We start from the raw sequence: 21,783 nt of genomic DNA, 5'->3' as shown, positions 1-21,783 counted from the left end.
GCCAATCCTCTCACATATTGCTTCTGACCTACTCTCTGTCTTTCCTCTCCTTTCAGGTCTGCAAATCCACATTAGCCAGTTCTTAATATCCCAAATATATATTATATTCTTTTCTGTACCTTCCATTTGTTTCTTTTCATCATACTTCAGTCTGGTTATTGTTTACCAATCTTTCATTTTAATAATTTTCTCCTCTGATGTGTCTTCTGTTCTTAAAAACATCTATTTTGTTAGTAACTTCAGTTATTGTATTTTTTAGTTCTTGAATTTTAATGTATCTCTTTTTTTAGGTTTCATTTTTTGTTGACAAACTCCATCGTGTCACCCATTTTTCTGAACATAATAATTACAGTTATTTTTAAGTCCCTGTGTTATAACTACAGAAGCTGAATAACCAATAAGTATTTCTATCACCTATTTTTCACTCGGGGTTTTGGTCAGTTAGCCCTATTTTCTGGCATGCTTAATGATTTTTTTATGCATTGGAGGTAGTATACAAAAAATTATAGAGGATCTGGGTGATGTCATCTTCATCTTGAGATGGTTAATTTTCTCTGGAAAGTAGTTAGAGTAGGAGCAAATTACCTTGAACCAATTAGTGATTATTATGATTCTAGAATTAGTTCTGATTTGGAGGAGGGCTCATTTATTTACCATTTCCCATTACTTCTAAAAGATCTGAAAACCTGGGTGTTTACTAAGATCCAATTTCTTGGAATATCCTAAATGCTGATTTACATCCCCGTACTGCGAGACTGCTGAAATCTCCTTTATGTTGAATCCCTTAGCCACATTTTCCTTCTTAACTTCTTGTCCTTTTGCTTCACACTATTTAGGAATTGAAAAATGCTTCAAGAGGAAAATAGTACAAAATGTTGGGATCACTTTTCTGTGATTCTTTTTCTATGAAGATCTCAGTCCCTCAAATTTGGGGTGCTTTGGAATATCATACTCCAATTATTGTCTTTCCAGGCCTGTGAGCATGCCAAAAAACTCACACCGCTTAAGAATTAACAAACATTTTCAGGAAAAAAAGCAGCAGATAATGTGAAGAATATTTTGATTCCCTAAATATATTTCTCTTTTATTTGGGATCTTGACGCTTCAAGTTATTACTGCCTGATTGCTCTTTGATGCCTTCCAACAGTTTTGTTTTTTTTTTTTAAACTATCCCAGCTATTATGGGTATTCTCAGTGAGAGCATTGGTTAGCTGGCAAATACAAACTTCATCATAGTTTTATTAAAGATATATTCACTATTTTGCTTTGCTTATTTTCATTCATTCAAGTCTTCCTCATCAGAGTTTTTGCCCATAATGCTACTTAAGCCAAGGTGAGATTAAGATATTTGGAATTTCCAATTGCTGGAAAGATACATTGATGTTCTTCCCCTCACAAGAAATTAAAATAAAAACAACCCTACAGTGTGAAATAAATGTAAGAAATAATTCAGTTCTTTCCAAAAATTTATCAAATGTAAGTTATTTCCAAAAATGTATGAAGTCAAGCTTCCTGACTATAAATATTAGCTCTGCTTAGGTAGACAAGTTATTTAATTGCTCTATACCTCAGTTTCTTTGGTTGTGAAATATGGACAAGAATAGTACCTACCTTACAGAGTTATGTCAGTTAATATAGAAGAATTAATTAATGTCAGTTAATATAGAAGAATATCCAACATCAACATCAAAAGCCATAATATGTATCGGCATACAACCTAATATACATTTATAATAAATATTTATGATTTGGTAAGAATAAATTTTATTTACTTGGCAAGCAAATAGGGCAAGTTCCTTGCTAGAAAATTTGGGGATAACTTGACATTTTTACTTTTCTTTATGCTTCCTTTGCCTTTTTTTTTTTCCTAGAGGTTGGCTCTCTATTCTCTCTTAGAGGACGAGAAAATAACCATTTCTTTCTATTTCTTAGCATTTATTTCCTGAAGTTGAGCCATTAAACAACATTTATTGGGCACTCATTATATTCTGGGTCTTGTGCTACCTGCAGGTATGTAGACATGAATAAGATTCTGTCCTTTCTGTAAAGGTCATCACAGACTTATCAGAGGGTCAGACAGATAAACAAGAAATAACATAAACACTGTAGTAGGGTGTCAGGCTTTATAATACATTAGTTTTATAGTCCTCAGAACAGTCTTAGAGGGTAAGCATTGAGGCTGAAAGAACTTAAGTAACCGGCCCAAGGTCCCACTATAAAAGAGATGCAATTTGAACCCAGTGTCTTCTAATTGCAGCTCCATTTCTTTCCCTCTAATGTTAAGAGAGAGAAGACAGCAATATCTCTACATAGGGACCTTGAATAAAAGGCAGATTACAGTCTTCTACTCATGGCCCAAACCACCTTGTCAGTTCAATTGTGTGAACTCAAGTCAAACTTCTTGTTTAGTGGCATTCACAAGTTATTTCAGGCAAAGTGGTCAAACTAGTAATAGGCTGGCTTAACTTTCATAAAGCAAGTGAAAACTTTAGTGAATGGATATTTTAGAATTCAGTGAATCATTTTCGCCGAACAAAATAAGGAATTGTCATATGAGAATAAAATGACAAATGTTCTCTTCAATGTGGTAAGCTGTGATTGGAGAAGGCCCTCGTGATCTGTTTCCTATGATGCTTTCAACTACATTTGGATTAATTAGCCAAATTAGTAGAAACCTGAACTCCAAAGAGGTTAACATTGTGGTTTTAACTGTGCAGACAACGTATATAGCTTCCTTAACTGTAAAAGAATCTCCAATCCCAGGTTACTTTGCAAAAGGGAATGAGGACTGGCAGGTTGGAAGCATGCTGTAGAAAAACAAGGGTTACATATATCTACCTTTGATTTTGAAGGTCGATAAGCTGATTATTTTAACTTATAATTTAAGCATAACTCAGTAAATAGCATACTTATCCCTAAAAATTACATCAAAATGAAAAAGTGTTTGTTTTTTGCTAAACTAATAAATTTGAAATCCTTAATTTAAGGTATTTTTAGAACTGAAGCTTGTTTCAGAGAACATCCCCTACTGGCAAAGCACGGCATTGCAGTTTTACTCTATCAGATGTGGAAGCTGCATAAATTGGAGGACCAGTTTGGCAGTCAGGATGTGGAGTTGATAAACCAGGCAGTTTAGTCAATGAGAGGCCCTGGAAGTCTGAAAGGATGTGCTGTCTCCCCTCCTTCCTCCTCACTACTATGATGTGCCTCTCTGAACAGAAAACCAAAACTATAACTGGAACAAATTACCGATATGTGAATTGTGGGCATTGCTGAATTAGGCATATTTCAATAGACACTGGATTCAGTGAGTCAGTTGTCCTTTGAGTGCTAAATTCCCAACTGCCATTCAATCTGAAATTAATGGGGAAAAATTCGTTACAGTTTTATTTTACTTCTGTAGCGCTAAAGCTAATAGCATCAGGAAAATAACTTTTCAAATATAAGTGTGTCTTTTCTCCCAACTGGGGCTGGGACAGAAGTAAAGAAAAGATGATATGGAAACTGAGTTAGGAGGGTTCTGTGGCCAAGCAGTTTGGATATTGTTAAAGAAGCAACTTCTAACTTGAACTGGAGAAATTTCATTCTTTTATGGTGACACAAATGTAATCTGCCCAGCTCACTTAGATTTCATTTGTAGTTTGTAGCACCCCAGAGCCATCTCATTTTTTCCCTAAGAAACCAGAATAGAAATCCTGATAACCCTAGCATGTAAGAGTCCTTAGGGTTTTGACAGCAAGCACTTCTTCCCTGCCTTTTAACTCTTTTGGCCTTTTTGAATGGGAATACATTTTCTGAATGTCTTCTTTCAAACTACAGTCCTGTGGCTTTCATTTAATTTTGTTTAATTGGCTTCCTATTAATTAAGAAGGAACATTAACTAGGAAACAAGCATGCGTGCAGAGTTAAAAATATGCTAGAGTGGTCCTAAAGGAAATGAAGCTGAAGTTAGAAAGCATAATAGGACTGTTCTATATCCTGCTGCTCTGGGTTTTCTCTGAACTCTGTGTTTGTGGGACATGAACCCATTGACTCATGGCGAGTCCCAGCAAAGGGCTGTGAATGAACAAATTTAGGAGGGGGAGATTTGGCAACTTTATGGCAGCCCCAAAGCAAAGGTCCAAAAAAGTGTTAAACCTAATCATGGGGCTGTTTTAAAGTAGTACGCTTTTGAATTCTTTCAGTCAGAATTCTCATGTAGATATTTTACAATGCAGGAATTCTGAATTCATTTTCCCTGATTTCCACAATCTGGATGGTGCAAGATTATTAGACTCTTTTCATCGGTCTATGGGCCACCACCCACTGTTTCTTGTTTTTCTTTACCTCACTCGCATGGTCTAAGTACGCTTCTGCAGAATTCTTCTTGTATAATTTTTAAAACCTATTTTCTTCACTCCAGCCTTTGGCTTTCTGTTTTTACTTATTTGCTTCAAAATAAATTTAATTAGCTAAGAAAACTACTTCCAGAATTTTTCAGTTTCCTTCCTTTTGTTCAGCAGAGAGGCCCATGCTCCACACGGGTGATAACAAGTCCAAAGGGAACTTCAGAGAGGCATGCATTTTCCTGCAAAGAAATGCATGAAAAGACTCTGAAACCTCTAAGAGGAAAGTTGTAGGCACCCCCGAGTCACAACTTTGATTGGTGAGGTTGTCAGGGAGCTGTCCTTGATGGTTGGAGGGGATATGTGTACACGTCTTCTCTCTCTCTCTCTCTCTCTCTCTCTCTCTCTCTCACACACACACACACACACACACACAAAACACAGTGACAGATGACCTATTGAAATAATTTGAGCCATTCTGTGGTTGCTACGACAACCAATGCTCTCTTGGCTTTCATCTGGCCATGTGACAGGGACTTTGACGTCAGCTAGAGGCAGAGTCTGTGGCTGAGTCCACATAGTCAAAGGCTTGTGAGACTGGTGGATGCTGGACGCTGCTGCTGCTGCTGCTGCTGCTGCTTCTGCTTCCTCCACCGCTGCTGCTCTTTCCACCACCACTGCTGCTGGCGCTCCCGGTGGCTGCAGAGCATGGACTGTTAAATCTTGCACTTCTTCTGTGTGAGGTAATTAGTTTGCTTTATATATAACTGTTAAGTGTTTTTAGAGCTCATTGTGGTTTTCCCCTCTCTCTTAACCTCCTACAAGTTTGTCTTCATGAGCAATTATTGTTGTATTGGGAGAAAATATGAAGCCGCTTCATTGCTAATTTTGTGCTGAGTCTTTGGAATTTGGTTAAATTTAGATTAATGTTGTGAAGTAGGTTAAAATATAATCGCCTTCTTGCTCAACACTTGCTAACATAGTATTATTTAGAGATACGGAATTTGCATCTTGAGCCAAGATTTCCCCCGTTGAATTCCAGGAATCTTCTCTTCAGCATTGTTTTGGGTTTAAAAACTCCAGCATAGCCTTGTAATGTGTTACTAACTTTGCTTTTTACAATTGCTATCCTATTGTGAATCAGCCTAGAATAGTTTAAAATGTGGTTGCTAGCTTTGCAGCATTCATAATTAGCAACAATAGGAGCAGCATGAAAGAATATTATACTTTGAAACAAAAGTTGGAGTTTTCTAATAAATAAGGCGTTTGTTATGCTGGAAATGCCATGGAAAACTGTCAACAGCTTCCTGTCTAGAGAAAAAATAATCTGGAATATGCCAAGGAAGTTGGGATGGAACCTCTTATATATGTGCATGTAGTTGTGTTTTGGTTGCTAGAGCAAAGGGCACATTTTCAGTGTCCTCTCCAGAAAATTCAGTTAAGAGAATGGCATTGGACAGTCTTTGTAAAGGAGTAAGTAAGCTGTTTTTATACAAACAGCAACAGCAACAACAACAACAAATATTGAAATAATTACCTAGAGAGGAAACTAATAGTCCTAAAACTAAATGTATCTATTGGTAGGTCTTTAACACAAATACAGATAATCACTAAAAATTTGCTTTAGATCTGGGAAGAATAATTTCATAGCTGTGATTATGAATCTCTTACTCTTATAACACTATATAATGCAAATTGTTTTGTCTGCATTGTTGTAATTCTTTTCCTTCCCAAGTTTAGCAATTTTGGATGTTACTTCATTGTACACAGTTGGATCGCTTTGTAGCTTATAATTCAAAGAAAACCTCTGCTAATGAAGTTAATTGAAGCCAAGATATATAATCAGATTTCTAAACCTAACATGTTTAATGGAAAAAAGGCAAATTTTAGAGCACTGTGTACAATGTGGTTAGTATTCAAGGTGTAGGAAAAAAAGGTTTAACTAAATATATGAAAAATATTTATTTTATAGTGCTTGGATTATATCTCAATTTTAAAAAGAATATATTTCTTAATGTATTATGTTCTGTATTAGTTTTGTAATCCCAGTAGTTAGCATTATTTTACTCGTGGAGGTGAGAATTTTGAATGGTATTTAGCTGCAGCGATGGGTGACTGAGGCTATATCAATATTTCTCAATAACTCTCAATGGGTGAATATTCATTTAACTTGCTGGCATTTGATATATGTTCTGGGCCAGGACTCCCATGGAGGATTTTCAAAAAGTCCAGTGTGCTTACATTCAAGGTACATCCACTTAGATATCATCTCATTATTTAATTTATCTTGAAATGATAATAACCCAGAGGCCATATTCTTAATTCCCCTAGAAATGTGTTAATTGACATGCAACATTTCAGTTGAGCATGGACAAAACCAGTAATGCTGGCATTTAAAAGCACTATTTTTGATGGAGTAATGCTTCGATGCTTAATTTATGTTACTTTAAATAAGGAATTCTCATTATAGTTTTGCAGGTGGTTTCTTGGTGCTCTTTCAGTGGTTTCCTAAATTAAAATGATAAAATAATTGTGTTCAGTATTATGAAATAGATTGTATTTCAGCAGCGTGAAATACCAGAGAACAATTCCATGTTGATGGCAAGATATCAATGATGAAGCTCATTATTAGAAGAAAACAACTATGCTATAAAAACAGAGGTGCTCTAAAATCTACAGGTCTTTTCTTATAGAAAAATAAGGGGGAAAAATGGCTCTCGTGAGAATCATGTATTTACAGCAATGAAACTGTTGATTTCAAGGTCAAGTTTTTTCAGCTTCAAAAGATATTGGCGAAGAATAATTTATTCTAGAAACTTGATTGTTGCATTATTCAATCCTTTGTGTTTAGTTTCAGGGATTCTTAACCTTTTTGGTGCCAAAGACTTCTTTGGCTGCCTGTTGAAGCCTATAGTCTCTTCTAAGAGTGATATTTTAAAATGCATACCATAAAGTATGCAGGATGACAAAGAAAACCATGTTTATTGAAATACCAGTAACCACAATTTTGAAAAATTGTGATTATGTACTATGTTATTAATACAAGAATAAATAATGCATACTGGCAGCTGGTGTAACTACCATAATTTTGAAGCAGTGATGAGTGTAAAAGCTATTTTAAGATATCTACAACAGCTCTAATGTGATGTGAAAATATGATTTCCCTTGGCAACAAAGTCACAGGTACTTTAGCTTACGGCCTACATTTTGATTAAAAGAAATACTAAATTTCACTCTGAGATCAGTGAAACTAAAGATGGAATATTTTTCCTATACAGGTTCCCAAACTTCCTTGACTTCTCTCTACCACTGAGTTAAATAACATGTAAGCTAGTAAGGCCAGAAGTAATAGAACTAGACTGGACAAAATCCGCAGCATCATTTCCACAATCAGTTCCATTGCATCTGATGTTATTCTCTGAATGTGTTAATTTCACAGTATTCCCTCAATTCTGTGTCAAAAGAGATTATGTGTCCATACAGCTACCAAACTGTAGCATTCTTTTATTTTCCTCCTTGAAATGCGTATGCAGTCTTATGTTACTTGGCTTCAGAAACTCTTATCTGATTGGTTAGGGATTAAGAGGAAAAACTCCTAGTATTAATGCAAGTTGTGCAAGTTAAAACATGGAGTATGTAAGACTATAGCTATTTGTAAAGGAACCTTTATCCACGCAGGGAAGATATGCAACTAGTACTTTTAGGAAGAATGCAGGATGTTATATGAGATCGGACCTGAAGAATTACTATAAAGCTACTTTGCAAGCTCATGACATTTGAAATGAGAATTAAAAAACTTACATGACTTTCCACAGCACATACCTATGTTTGAATTGGTAAATTGTAAGGTTAATTCCAGAGTCTTGGAGGTTTATCTGCCAGAGATCTCCAGGATGCAATGGAAAATGATTATACTTCCCAAATCATCTGAATGCAGAACCTTTTTTATCTTATTGGGTATTTCAGACCGATGCAGGAGGCGTTAATATTATTTGTTATTTAGAGGGACGCATGTAAGCAGTTGTCTCCCCAACTCCCCTTGAATGTGTACAAGAAATCACCTGATTTTCCTTTTCTACTAATTGGGAAACTTCACTTGGTTGGCCACCGTCCTGGTCCCCTGCCCTCCCAGCCCCGCGTTTGGAATGTATAAAATCATCCTATTACATCAGCACCCGCATTCTCAGCGTAAGAGAATTGGAGCTATGGCATTTTACACGAGCTAATGTTTAAACTCCGTCCAAATCCCTAACATTTGAAATGGAAGCTTAGAAAATTTTCTTTGCATGTGTTCAGGGGAATTGTGAAAGAGGACTTTAAAAAATATTTCTCATTCTTTGGGTCAGAAAAGAACACCTGCTTGCGGGCTTAGAGTCTCTGTGGCAGCTTGATAAAGAAACTTGGGAAACGTCTAAAATCTCTTGACCCTGGGCTATTGCTGTTTGCTTCTTTGAGGCAAGTGTTTCAGATTTTGAGTTCAGAATGGAATGTGTCATTACTTTCATGAAGTCAGCTTTTACTTAAATGGTCCCTGTTATGGAATTCCAACTAGAAATAGTGTTCCAAAATGTAGTATTTTATTTTTCCAGAAGTGATACCGCAACAGTTAGCGCGCCTTAAGACTTTGATGTAAAAATTACGTGATAAATATTTAAATTTGCTGGAGCCACATTTTCCAAACTAAAGACAATCTGTTCTTTTACCTCTGTGGCGAACTTTAGTATTTTGGGATTTATTTCTATAAATGCCTTTAATCAGAGATACAGCATCCCTTTAAATTTTAGTTTGCATTAAAGTAAAACATACTTAGATCACATTGAAGTCTTATATTTGATTTGTGGGGGAAAATGTCTGTAGTCTCAAAGATCTTCCAGCTGCTACCTTTCCTAAAGGGAGAATTGTCCAGATTTTCTGAATTCTACCCCAGTGACTGTAGGAAAGCAAAAGGCCGTGTACTGTTTTTATGCAAGGATGCACCTTTTAAAGGAAGATTCTGGATTTCCCTTGCTTTCTTGAATTTAAACTCTATCCATTAGAGGTAAACGTCAAGAAAAGTGTTGGTATTCTTTGGCTGTCTGCTCAACTGACTCCCACAGCCCTTCTTATGATTCATGCAGTTGAAACCACGATTGATTTTGTGACGACCATATTTACAACATCCTTGGAGAGGAAATAAAAAATAACATCCCACAAAAGTTATCCCATCCCACGCCTTCCCGTGTCTTATCGTGATGAAGGATCAGGTATAACACTGGGTAGAATCACTCAGTAAGCAAACACTTATTAACTGACTACTGCTTCCACAGTATCATAGTAGGTATTTGGGGTGCACTAGTGGAACCTTGGGTCATATATGTAACTAGCCTAAAGAGAACAAATTATTTTATGGATTCTAACCTTTGTTTGCTTAAGCTTTAATTTGCACTATCAGTCTTTCATACACTGCAACAAATTTGGGGTACTTACTATGTACCAGGCATTGGACTACATAACAGGGACACTGTGGAAACAAGACAGGCAAGTCCCTGCCATCATGAAATTTACAGTCTAACTAGATAGAGACTCTGTCTGGAGACCTATGTGTACCAACAGCGCATGGTTCCCTCCCTTACGATCATGTTGGCTGCTGTAGTCAAAAAAAATCTTTACTAAAATAAAAAAAAAAAAAAAAAAGCAACTTGGAACCCTGAGATTTTACGTAACAATCAAACTTTAGTAGAAGCAATTCTCTAACTGGTGACCAATCAGTGTAATGTGTGAGTAATCTGTTCATATCAGCGTCAGGGATTCCTGGTTGGTACTCCCAGGAAGGGCTCCAGCTCCTTCCATTTAATCTCACCTGGGCAAAATCCTCTCAACCATTTGCTAGTGTTACTTTGAGCAGTTACCTAAATCACAGTTCTATTATTAGTAGATAATATTAGTACCTTACTCAACACAGTAAGTAACAGATATTGGATACTCAACAATGTGAACTGTTATTGTTAATTTTCTGCCTCTGGTAGTGTACCACCATTCTCCCCTGGAAACCAGGAAGTGTCACTGCCAAAGTTGAAAGAAGTGTGTCCCTGATGTTAAACAGCCTAACATTTAGCTGAGGCACAGAGAGCTTAAGCAAACTGCCCAATGTCACACAAGTTTATAATGGAGTGATATCTAACATTTGGGTCTAGAGGCCTGGCTCTTTTATCCATAGCGCTATATTGCCTTTCAAGTTGGAATATATTCCATTTTCCCTAGAAGTTATATGTTGCGGCAGATTGTACTCTCCAAAAATGGCCATAGCAAATAGTTCTGCTCCCACATGCTATTCTAGAACCTTGCCACTCTCCATCTAGAGGTGGAGTCTATTTGCCCTCCCCTTTAACATGAATGGGCTTGTGGCTGGTCCAACCGATAGAGTATAATGGAAGTAATATTAGATTATTTGCAATGCTATATCATAAAAAGTATACACCTTGTTTTTCTCTTGGGATGTTCTTTGTGTCTCTCATACATGACATTCACCCCAGAACACAGCCTCCATGTTGTAAGGAAACCCAGATAATATAGACAGGCCACGTGTAGGTGTCTCAGCCAACATCCAGTATCAATTGCCAGACATGTGAATGATCATGCCTGCAGATCCCAGCTTTTGAGCCACTCTTAACCTTCTATGCCAAGTGGATTAGAGGTGAGCCCTTCCCAAATTGCAGATCCATGAACAGAATAATAGTTGTCATTGTTTTAAGCCTGCAAGTTTTGGAGTAATTTCTTAGGTAGTCAGAGTAACTGGGATATATGGGGTAATTTGAAACAACCGTATAGACTGCTTAAGTTCAGATATATAGAGATGAAATAGACTTTTATGATTTGGCCTGCATATATATGAGTTAAACTAAAATAATTTCTGAAGGAATGTATATTTCATTTACCAATCAACTAATGAATGAGCTTTAGGAATATTACCTGTTTGTAAATTTGAGACAGTGTCCTTCATATTAATGCTGATAATTCGAGGAGAAGATTTGGATAAAACTGAGGCTGGACTGTAGGCCTATTAAAATCTCCTTCACTGCCTCTTGCTGGCTGGAACCCTCCCTGCAGGAGAGGTCCACTGTGTTGGGTAGTACTCGTGCCATTTTCCCAGCATCACTTTTTCCTCCTCTCTGTTCCCTTTAGTTCTCTCCCCCATACCTGCTCTGTCTAATTTGCTGCCTAGTTTTCTATTTTTAGGCCTGATGTCTCCTTGACGCTGTCTTTTGGCCCATTTCCAGTCCTTCTAGGTCTAGTTCTCTGCTCTAATTCTTTAGATAAAACCAGGGAATTCCTCTTGGCCAGGTAAGATTTAGCTCATTCAGCAGAGTCTTTTGCTTCTTGATAAAGCTGCCAAAATGGCAGCTGTCCCACTGGGCTGCAGCTCTGTCTGTTGGCAAGCTCAGTGCTCAGAGTCCTCAGAAATGTGGTCCTTGTATCCTTACTCAAAGAGGCATCTCTCTCTTCCACTGTAGAGAAATTAATACCACTGACTCTGTTCTCACTTATGAAGACATCTTAATGGTCTTCTAACACTCTGTAATTGCTAATTGGTTCTTTCATTCATTTATTTATTCATTTAACATTTACACACTCCATACAACCGACCATGGAGATGGGCATCTATGACAATATTTATTTCTTGTCCAAGGGCTAACAAGGTTCCTCTACTTATCTATCCAGTGAATAGACACTGGACAAATTGACACAATCACTGACCTCTCAATAACCAGGACTGGTTGTGCCTCATCCAATATGTTCCAGCTAAGTGGGTAATATAGGCAATATAGATAGAGAAGGATAATATAGAAGAGTCCGGCCTTTCAAGAAATTTCATTCTAGTTAAGGAGGCTGAATAGCACATGTAGCTACACCAGAGCTATGCCTTCCATGTTGGTCACACCCTCTCATAGTGTCCAACAGAGTTTGGGCACATAGTCCTATTCATTACATCTCCATTAGGTGATTATTGAATAGATTAACTATACAAGGATATGAAACATTGAGATAACTTTAAGGAGAAAGTGAACTTTGAGTTGAGTCTTAAAGGCTGGTGATCTTCATGACCAATGGGAAGGGAAAGGGTCGTCCATGACTATAAACATCCTAGGCACATGTGGGTAACAGAAATAGCACACCTACCTATCTGAGATCAAGGGGAATGATTGGGAAAAGAAGAAAAATACAATATGAGGTGGCTCCATCAGGCACCTAGAATTTATCAATTTAAAATAAGCTGGATTTAATCTAATAGACAGCAGGAAGCTGGTGATAGGCTACAAACCAGTAAGTGGTGGATGTGTTAAAGGGTGTTTAATATTTTAATGATCTCATTTCTATTCACTTTAGACAGATTATTTTAAAATCCTGAATATATGCTGTTTCCTTTTTCTCCATTTTTCTCATAGAAAAACTCTACCTTTTTAAATAAAAAAATGTGAATTCCCATTTGCCTTCAGTACCATGTGAGTGGCCCTTTTAACTCTAGCTGGATAATATCTCTAGAGGTTGCTATATCACTTCGTAGTTTTAAAAAGATAACTGGGGGCAGTGCGATGGTGGCTCAGTGGCAGAATTCTCACCTGCCATACTGGAGACCCGGCTTCAATTCCTGGTGCCTGCCCTTGAAAATACAATAAAAAGATAATCTGTTATTTAGCATAAGTCATATTCACAAGAAACCTAACCACCTGAAATATCCAAGCCCTCAACATTATCTATAGAAGAACACTTTAATGATTATGTTATATTTATAATTGATAATTATAATTAAATCACCAACAAAAGACTAAATTATATTCAATGAAGTTTTGGTTGTAAATGTATTTCATTATATGTTAAGTTTTTGAAAATTTGGGCCTCAGCATATGTATATGGTAACTATCAAAATGTTCTTAGGTGCCTGCCCATGCAAAAAAAAAAAGGTTCTTAACCAGAACATCCCATTCTTAAGAAAAAGTCCTGTGAATTATTCATGCAAAATGTATGCATTTGTACAGTAAAAAGAATAATAGAAACAAATTCTTGAGTAGTTAACAAAAAACACCCTTCATCAGTCATTTTTTTAAATGAATTGTTTCTTGATGGGTGTAAGTTTATATTTTCTCAGTAAAGCTTAGTTAACTATCTCATAAAGATCAGAAAAGACCATGGACAATCAAACAAAAATACCTTGGGGAAAACAACTTTTTAAAATAAAGTTTAAAACCTACCACCTTTAGGATTAATCTCTGGTGAAAATGAGATAGAAAGGATAATCTATAAGAAACATATTCAAAACTGAAAAACCATTTATAGGAGGAAAAAGAAACCATGTAACAGAGAAATAATTCTTTTCCCTAATGGCCTAGAACTCACAGAAAATACAGAGAAATTCACTGAATCAATTGATCCTTTCCCTTGATCAATGAAGGTTTAACTTTGCTTCAGACACCAATTTTTTTTTTGTATTCTATTAATTCTTTAATTCCATACTTTATTTTAGTTTGCTTCATATTTAGACTATGATTTCCCTTTATGTATGTATATTTTCCTACAATTTCACTTTTTCTCTTCCGTGGCTACCAGCACATATGTAACACGACATAGTTTACTTCTTTTGGCGGGGGGAAGAAGGGAGCGGGGAGGGGCGTGGTACATGGTCCGCAAATCAAATATAGTTTACTTCTTGATTCTTAATTATTCAATTTGGTCATAATAGCCTCTTTCTTGTTGAATATGTTCTTTGCCAAATCCTCTGTCCCAATATTCTAATTGGGGGCCAACTATAGGCTGTCCCAACAGGATTTCTTTCCGTCACATAATTGAAGCAGTTCCATTGTTACCTTTTTCCCACATCTTCCCATTTCTTGGATTCACTGTCAGTTTTGCCAGGTATATTTCCTAACTTTTTTTTTTTTCAGAATGGCAGAAGAAAAGCTAAACTTAAATCCTTGCGGATCTTTATTATGCCCTCACCCTTGAAAACTATTACTTTGCATCACAATTTTATGGACTGTGTTCCATTGTCTCAAAAGCAGCTTTAAAAGCAGATGCTAACATCTTGATTATTTTTATTTTGATTCCTTTATAGGTAGCTTTTTTCTCCCTCCATGAACCTTTAGGATTTTTTCTTTGTACGTGGAGAAATTTTATCAAGAATTGTCCAGGTATATATTTTTTTATTCTTCTTCAGGTTTTTTTATCTGAAAACTCAAGACTTTTCCACCTCAGGACCTATTATTCCATCTCCTATTATTTCTTTGAAATTTTCATCTTCTCTATTTTCTTTGTTTTCTCCTCCTATAACTCTTATTATTAAAAGGATGTTAGATCTCTTATCCCTAAAAGACATTAGATCTCTTGGATTAGATCTCTGACCCTTAACTTTTCTCTCACATTTTCCCTTTTATGTACGTTTAGAGGATGTCCTCAGTTTACCTTCTGGATCTCAAGTATATGCTTGTGTAATTTCATCTCAATTATTTAGCCTTTCAGCTGAGGGTCTTTTAAAATCATCCTTTAATTTTTATGAACTCTTTTTTTGTTTGTTTGTTTTTTCTCATAGCTCCCTTTTCATGGTAATGCACTCTTGTTTATGGATATAATACTCTCAAATTTTTCTGAAAAAAATTATAGAGCTTTATTTTTAAGTTCACTTCTATAACCGGTATCAATTCTATTTCCTTGGCATCAGTGGTTCTGTTGTTCTTTTGGATCCTTCTCTTTTATGCTCTTGATTTTCCTTAAACAACTTGTCACTTTTGATTGCCCCTCTCATATTATAATTGAAGGGCTGAGTTGAGTAGTAAAAGTAGCTAGGGAGACTTCCTTGGGAGTTGGATAGCAGTGTTCCTCCACCATGCTTCTCTTCGTGCATGGCAGGACTGCCAGCTAGGCTCATGAGAGGCACGTGCAAGAGCAAGTAGCATGCAGGCAATTCTGTGACTGCCCAAACTCCCCAAGCCAGGAAGGCTTTATTTTGGGGTGGTGGTGGTGATGAACTACTTTGAAATACTGCATTCCCGTGCAAAATTGAGAGACGGGTGGAAAGAGATGGAGGGAAAAAACATTCTGTAAATGTCTTCTAGCAATTTCTTTCACTGCTCTTTCTCCCTGTGACACCATATCTGAATTCTTCAGACTTCTGTTGAGAAGAACAGTTCTCACTTCTTTATCAGGTCTCTCCCTGAAACCTATTTTATGTTGCTGTTTTTACTGGCTCAATCCATCCATATCTGTTTGCTATTTTCCAGAAATTCCTCAAAATTTCTGTCTGCTGTTGCAACTTTTGCTGATTTCCAACCCTGTTACAGATTGTTTTCTTTTTCATAATACTTTCTGGGCTCTGCCGCTTACGTGGAATTTTCAGAGGTAGGAGAAATAAACTCTCATGCTCACTCCACCATCTTGAAGTCAGACTGTATTAACAGAGTGTTTGCCCCAGTGTGTTAGTGTATGATTGACATGAGCTAGTGGCATATGTGTAACTCCCCATAAAGCCGTTCTCTTTCTTTCATGGCCACATACAGCATCCTCAGCCTGGTTGGCCATATGATCAACACGGATCATTTATTCAAAGTGAGCCAAGCAAAAGATGATGGGTCACTTGACCAATTCCATCATCAAACCTATGATACTCATCTCAAAACAGGTCATGCCTCATTCGTCATAGCTCCATGCAGACTCTGCCTCTTCTAGGAAACTTTCCTAACTTCCCCAAAATTCCTATACAAGACAAATGTCAACTGTAACACTTACCACACAGTTCTAAAGTTTCCTATTTGTCTCCTCTATTAAAATCTAAGTTCCCTAAAGGTAAACATGGTACCCTATTTTTATATCTGCATCCCCAGTGCACACCAAAGGGGCTAGCACATATTAAGTGCCCAATATGGTTGAGTAATCAAGTAACTGAATTAAAGAACAAAGGAATAATTATGCTTGATGTTGACCTTGTTGAAAATGAGTTCACTCACCTCCTTGTTAGTCAGGAGAAGGTTTAGGGAAAAGTGTTTCAGGCAGAAGGAACAGCATGTGTGAAGGCCCAGAGACAAGACCTAGAGCATGACTTTTTCTGGGAATTGGTGAAGATTGTTCCCAGAGGACTATAGATTATTGGTCCAGCCAATAAAATCTCTTGTCTCTGTGGTGACTGTGCTGAGGGGTAGTCTGATTGCAGAATTCTTATCTTCACCAGTACATTGAGTGCAGGTCTAATTAGAGCTGTTCTTTTAGCAGAATGAACCATGTCATTAATGACTCAATTCTATAGGATCAGTAAAGGATCCTTTATGATTCTATATAGACATATGATTTAAAACCCACACCAATCTTCTTTGCAAATTTAAATTAAAGGATTTGCTTATACTCGTGTTAAGTAGCATTAATTGTATTGAGTCCTCATTCACAAGAACAGTATGAAACCACGGAAAACTTAGAATGGAGCTTTCAAGTTGTCTTTTATCTCTTGTTGCCTGCTGGTAATTGGTAAAATATGAACAAGTCAGTTATAGAGATCAACTGCTTCACACCATTGCCTTGCAAGAATTCCTGAAGAAGAGATTGGATTTGCATTTCTTGAGATTAGAGTCAAGGAGCACATTTACTGGAAATGATCCCAAGTTAGTGTCAGGATCGCTTTGATTGCAGGCCATTTACTCTTCCCATTTTAACCACTTTCAGTCCTGTTATGCTTTGCACATGCCATCCATCTCTTGCCTTTGGGGATAATTCATTTTCTAGGATTTAGGATGTCCCTAAAGACATCTCAGTGGTTCCTTCTATGTGGCTATCACATAGGATTGTCCAGGGAATATGCCATCCCCCATGGGCTTGCTTGTCACCTGCTAAGGAGAGAGACCCTGAAAGAAAGAGAACATCCATCACATCCCCAGCCTCTCAACATCAAACTGGGTCTGTTTTTAAGAGTGAAGCTGTGTGACCCTCAGCCATCTGGTGTTAGGTGTGTATAGTGTATAGCAGGGTATTCCTAATTGCATGAGGCAGGAGCTGCCTTGGCAACCACACTGAAATACCAGGTTATCCTAAAAGGAAAACAAGGTCTAAGAATGCTGGCAGCATAAAGTGACTGGCATAGAGGGACACAATTTGGCAGCCCTTCAGGAGTGACGGCTGGGGCACAAGGAGAGAAATAACTGCATGAAGGTGACACAGGGAGAGAAGCTAAGGTCCTTTCATTATTCCGAGTCCCAGCTGGATCTGAGCTGCTATGTCAGTGGAGAGGAGTACTAGCCAAAATGACCCTGAAAGGCCCTGGATGGAATCTTCCCAGGTCCTGAGAGGAGAGGTGAAATCTCTAAACATTAGCATCTCTAGTCTCTGGAGTCAGAATCACAGTAGTGCAGTTGAAAATGCAGATTCCCAAGACTAACTCCCGAACTTCAGAATCAGAATCTAAAGGAGTGGGATCATGTTACAAAATTTCCTACTTGATTCTGAACTCCCACCAACTAAACCATGAAAACCACCTGCAGAGCATGTTTTTCCTAATCTCACTCTGCAGGATCCCTGCATGGACAGCTGCCAAGCACCAGGAAATTTAGTCAACCATGTGCCTCATCAGTGTATAATATGAAGAAGCCAGTTCAATGCTCTTGTATTTCACAAGTAACCCTAAAAATTATAGGCACTACTTTGAGTCTCAAAGGCAAATATAATGCAGTTCTTGCCTTTAGTAGGCAGTGAGTCATGAAGATATAAATTTCTCCCCTCACCCAAGATGCAAGGCCACCTAACAGTACTCTAAACACCTGCTGTGAATGTGTGCCATTGGCCACAAGGAGATCCAATGCAAGTAGAAATTTATCAGCCCAAATCACTCCCAAAACTGGAAAACAACTCCAAGCAAGTTCCCTGTTTGTGAAGAACAGCATAAGGATAGGGCTAATTCATAGAATACCCAATAGAACTATCACAACCAGATTTAGCAAATATAGGGTGCCCAGTTAAATTTAGGGTGTCCCATGAAATAATGGGGATATACTTATACTAAGACATTATAGGTCTTTTATCTGAAATTCAGATTTAACTGGGCATCCTCTATTTTATCTGCAGCCCTACCCTTAAGCCTATCTGGGGACTCTTCCCTAACTGATCAATGAGGTCAAACCCAGATATCTATGTCAACAAACACAGAGGACGGGGGGCATGTTCTGTTTATCCCCATCTTGCTTGCAAAGTCCAACATAACACTCAGCTTATAGTAAGTACTCAGGGAGTGAGTGTCAAATGGTTGTCATTCATAGGAGGCAGATCTTGGTGCTGGCCACTGGGAAGGTGGGAAGGGAGAGGTGGGCTAACAAGACGGCCACGACACGGGTCCCACATCTCCCATCCAGCCCACCTGGTTCCATCCCATCTGGCTATGTGATGGTGATTGGCAGGTCCTGAACATAAACATGTCCTTTTTCTTCCAGCTCTTTCTAGATCCATGTGAATAAACATCATGTCAAATAATGCATGAGTTACAGGAAAGATTGTGTAAATTAAATCACATTTCCCCACTGGCTAGTTTGATTATTTCAGAGTTGCATCTTCATTTGCTATTGATCCCCCTTCCCTGCCCACCCACCCCCAAGGATAAATTAATCAGCCATGCATGAGGGAATTTCTTATTTCGTGAAAGCTTTATCAAGTGGAAAAACACTTTGTTCAGTTATTTCTTTCATTGTACCTCCCCGCTTTCTTTAAGTTGGGGCACAACTGTTTCCAGGAAACAGTTTGTCAACAAGACAACATTGGCTTTTGTGGTAGTTATGCCAAGCAACTTTCAAGATACGCTAATCTTTTCCTTTGATTTATTTTCCCAAATCTCTACCCAGAGGAAATATATGATGGGAAGACAAGAGTAGCAGCCATCTACAGGTGATCAGTGGGTCTATGCTGTCTGCTTCACTTAATCCACTCTGGCTCCCTCTTTATAATTATTGGAAAGTTTTTGACAATATTTGAGGCAAATTGCTCAAATCCTCTTGCTTGTTATAGCAGCATTTTTACTTTACCTAAGTAACGCCCCAAAGCCATCTGAATTACCATCACTACCTACCTTTAAGGTAAATTAGTATTAATCCCTATTTGCTGGGTGGGAAAACGAAACCTCATAGAAGTTGATTCTGGCCCAAGAGCAAATAGCTTTCTTAAATCTTTTCTTTCCTCCTCTGAGTAAGCACATTTGTCACCATTCATTAGCCTCTGTGGGCTATGCAAAGACCAAAACTTAGAAAATGTGTTTCCAATTGTATAGCTACCCCTGTGTTTAGGAAAGGAATATTCACACTGGTCTCACAGAAGAATCACCTAGATATATACACACAAAAATAACTGCCTAGAGGGCATCAATAAAATTCCAGTGCTAGGGCCCCACCCCCAGGGATTCTAATTCATTTGGCCTGTGTTGAGGTCTGGGCCTGGGCCTTCTACAAAAAAAAAAAAAAAAAAAATTCAAAGCTTCACAAAAAAAATTTCAAAGCCTCACAGATGATGCTTACGTGCTGGGAAGGTTAAAATGCCAATTTAGGCAAAGTAAGCAGGAGTTCTTTAGGCAAAGTAAGCAGGAGTTCATGTAATACTAAACTTCCAAATCTGACCCAATTTTCTCCTCCCATCATTTCACCATTAGAATCCCTGCTTACAGAGCCTTCTGAGACATATATATTTATTGTCTGGATTAAAGCATTTTGTTACCGGAGAGGGAACTTTAGCACAGAGTGGTTTACTAGTTTAGCCCTAGTAGAACTAGTTCACTTTGGCAGTGAGCCAAGGTACACTGAGCAGGCTGCTGAGAAAGGGGTGGTATTAAGGATTCTGGGCTATCCCAGAATTTGGAAGTCACATTGCCTGGGTTCAAATCTTGGCTCTAGCACTTAAACTCTGTGACCTTGGGAAACTCACTATCTCTCAAATGATCAGTTTCCTAGTTTGGAAAACAGAGACAAAAAATGACGACTGCTTCATAATTTGTTGGGACAATGAAATGAGATAATATAATGTATCAGTACTCCCCCACCTCCTTCCAGGTTCACCATTTTAGTCAGGATCACTTTTAAGTTCCTTTTACTAAAATGAATGGATCATTATCCTCTCCTTCAAAGTAACCAGTTCTCAGAAGGAAATATAAAATTAGTTTCAAGGTGGTGGGCCATATGTTGACTCAGAAGCAAGAGATTTCATGGACAACACTTGACAAGGGAGCATGTTGGCCTCAAAGAAAGGCTATGGGGGCCAGTGTCAGGCTGTGTCCTTGGAGGAAGGAAGACAGATAAGAAGACCAAACAAAATTGTAGCAAGACATGGGTCAAAGGGAACAGAGAGCAACCAAAGCCAGAAGTCATGGAGTCAATGCCCACGGAAATCCATGACCCAGAAACCAGAGAAGGTTCCCAAGGTATACAGCAGTGGTTTCAGGAATAGCATGCTAGGGCTCACTGTTTGGAACCAATAAAGGATCTTTGCCTCCTTATAGAGTTAATTAAGATAAGGAGGTCCTAGGAAATGAGTATTGTAGGAGAGTATGCTGCTAGGAAAATGTGGTTTCTATTCAGGTCCCTCTGCCTCTGCTTTAAGGCTGTGGACACATCAGCATTTCCCACAGTGTGTCCCTTAGAAGCCTGGTTCTATGGGATGCTCCATGGTAAATCTATTTGCTGGTTGAATGACATTTAGCAAGTTTCTTGATTGGAGGATTTTTCATTACTGTCATTTTTTTTTTCAAGTCAATGATTTTTACAGTCATTCACATTATTGAGTAGAGAAAAGGATGTGGCAAATTGGTCAGGCTTGTATGGGAAAAAAAATCCAGGTGTGTACATGTTGCTCTATTTGCATCCAGGAGCAGGGTTCTCCTCAACCTCAGGCGCAGCTAGCTACACCCCTTTGCAGATTCAGCCCTGGGCGCATTGGCACAGCCCACAGGGCAGCCAGGAGCAGAAGTCCTTCTTGCAAGAAGTGCATTTGCACTTTCTTATATTTGCAGGAGCTGGCACAGCTACAGGAGCCACCAGTGGCACAGGAGCAGTTGGGATCCATGGAGAGATGAAGCCATGGCTAGAGTCTGGAGGAAGTTGAGACAGACATAGGTAGAGATTCGAGGAGACTTGGTCCATTGCTTTTAATTTGCTTGTAAATCTCTTAAGAGGGGGAGATTGTAAAATGTGTTTCCTAAACTAATTTGACCATGGAAAACTTTCTTCTTGGAATTAGAAATCCCAGTGCCCAAGGCTCTTTCACATTTCGACTCTGGGAGCTTGTGCCTCACGGCCCCTTGCTCAGCAATCCAGGGTGTGTAGAAACCTCTATGGGGTGTGTCCTCATTCCTGAGTCACTACTGCTCAGGAAGATACTTATGAGACTGTCAACTGCATGAAAGCAGGGCCCCTGACTATCTTGCTCATCTTCTCTTTGGCACATAGTTGGGACTCAAATAGTGCCAATTTCTTTAATGATT

General features: G+C 38.1%; 1 protein-coding gene across 16 annotated transcripts in view; it reads left to right on the top strand.

Annotated features, from left to right (window-relative positions):
* The window catches only part of NCALD (neurocalcin delta), a 476,669-nt gene that overhangs the window by 371,003 nt on the left and 83,883 nt on the right, over positions 1-21,783 (top strand). The window contains exon 1 of one of the 16 annotated variants that reach the window (XM_077167392.1): positions 4,395-5,068. The exons of 14 other annotated variants lie outside the window; for them this stretch is intronic. The gene's annotated coding sequence lies outside the window, so the exon portion shown is untranslated. Of the gene's footprint in view, positions 1-4,394; positions 5,069-21,312; positions 21,416-21,783 lie in introns of those variants that run through there. One more of the 16 variants, XM_077167389.1, reaches the window with a different exon arrangement.

The sequence above is a fragment of the Tamandua tetradactyla genome, chromosome 6 (genome assembly GCF_023851605.1).
Source record: "Tamandua tetradactyla isolate mTamTet1 chromosome 6, mTamTet1.pri, whole genome shotgun sequence".
Classification (NCBI taxonomy): Eukaryota; Metazoa; Chordata; class Mammalia; order Pilosa; family Myrmecophagidae; genus Tamandua; species Tamandua tetradactyla.
The sequence above is the reverse complement of the archived record's forward strand: the minus strand, read 5'-3'. Positions and strand labels throughout refer to the sequence as shown.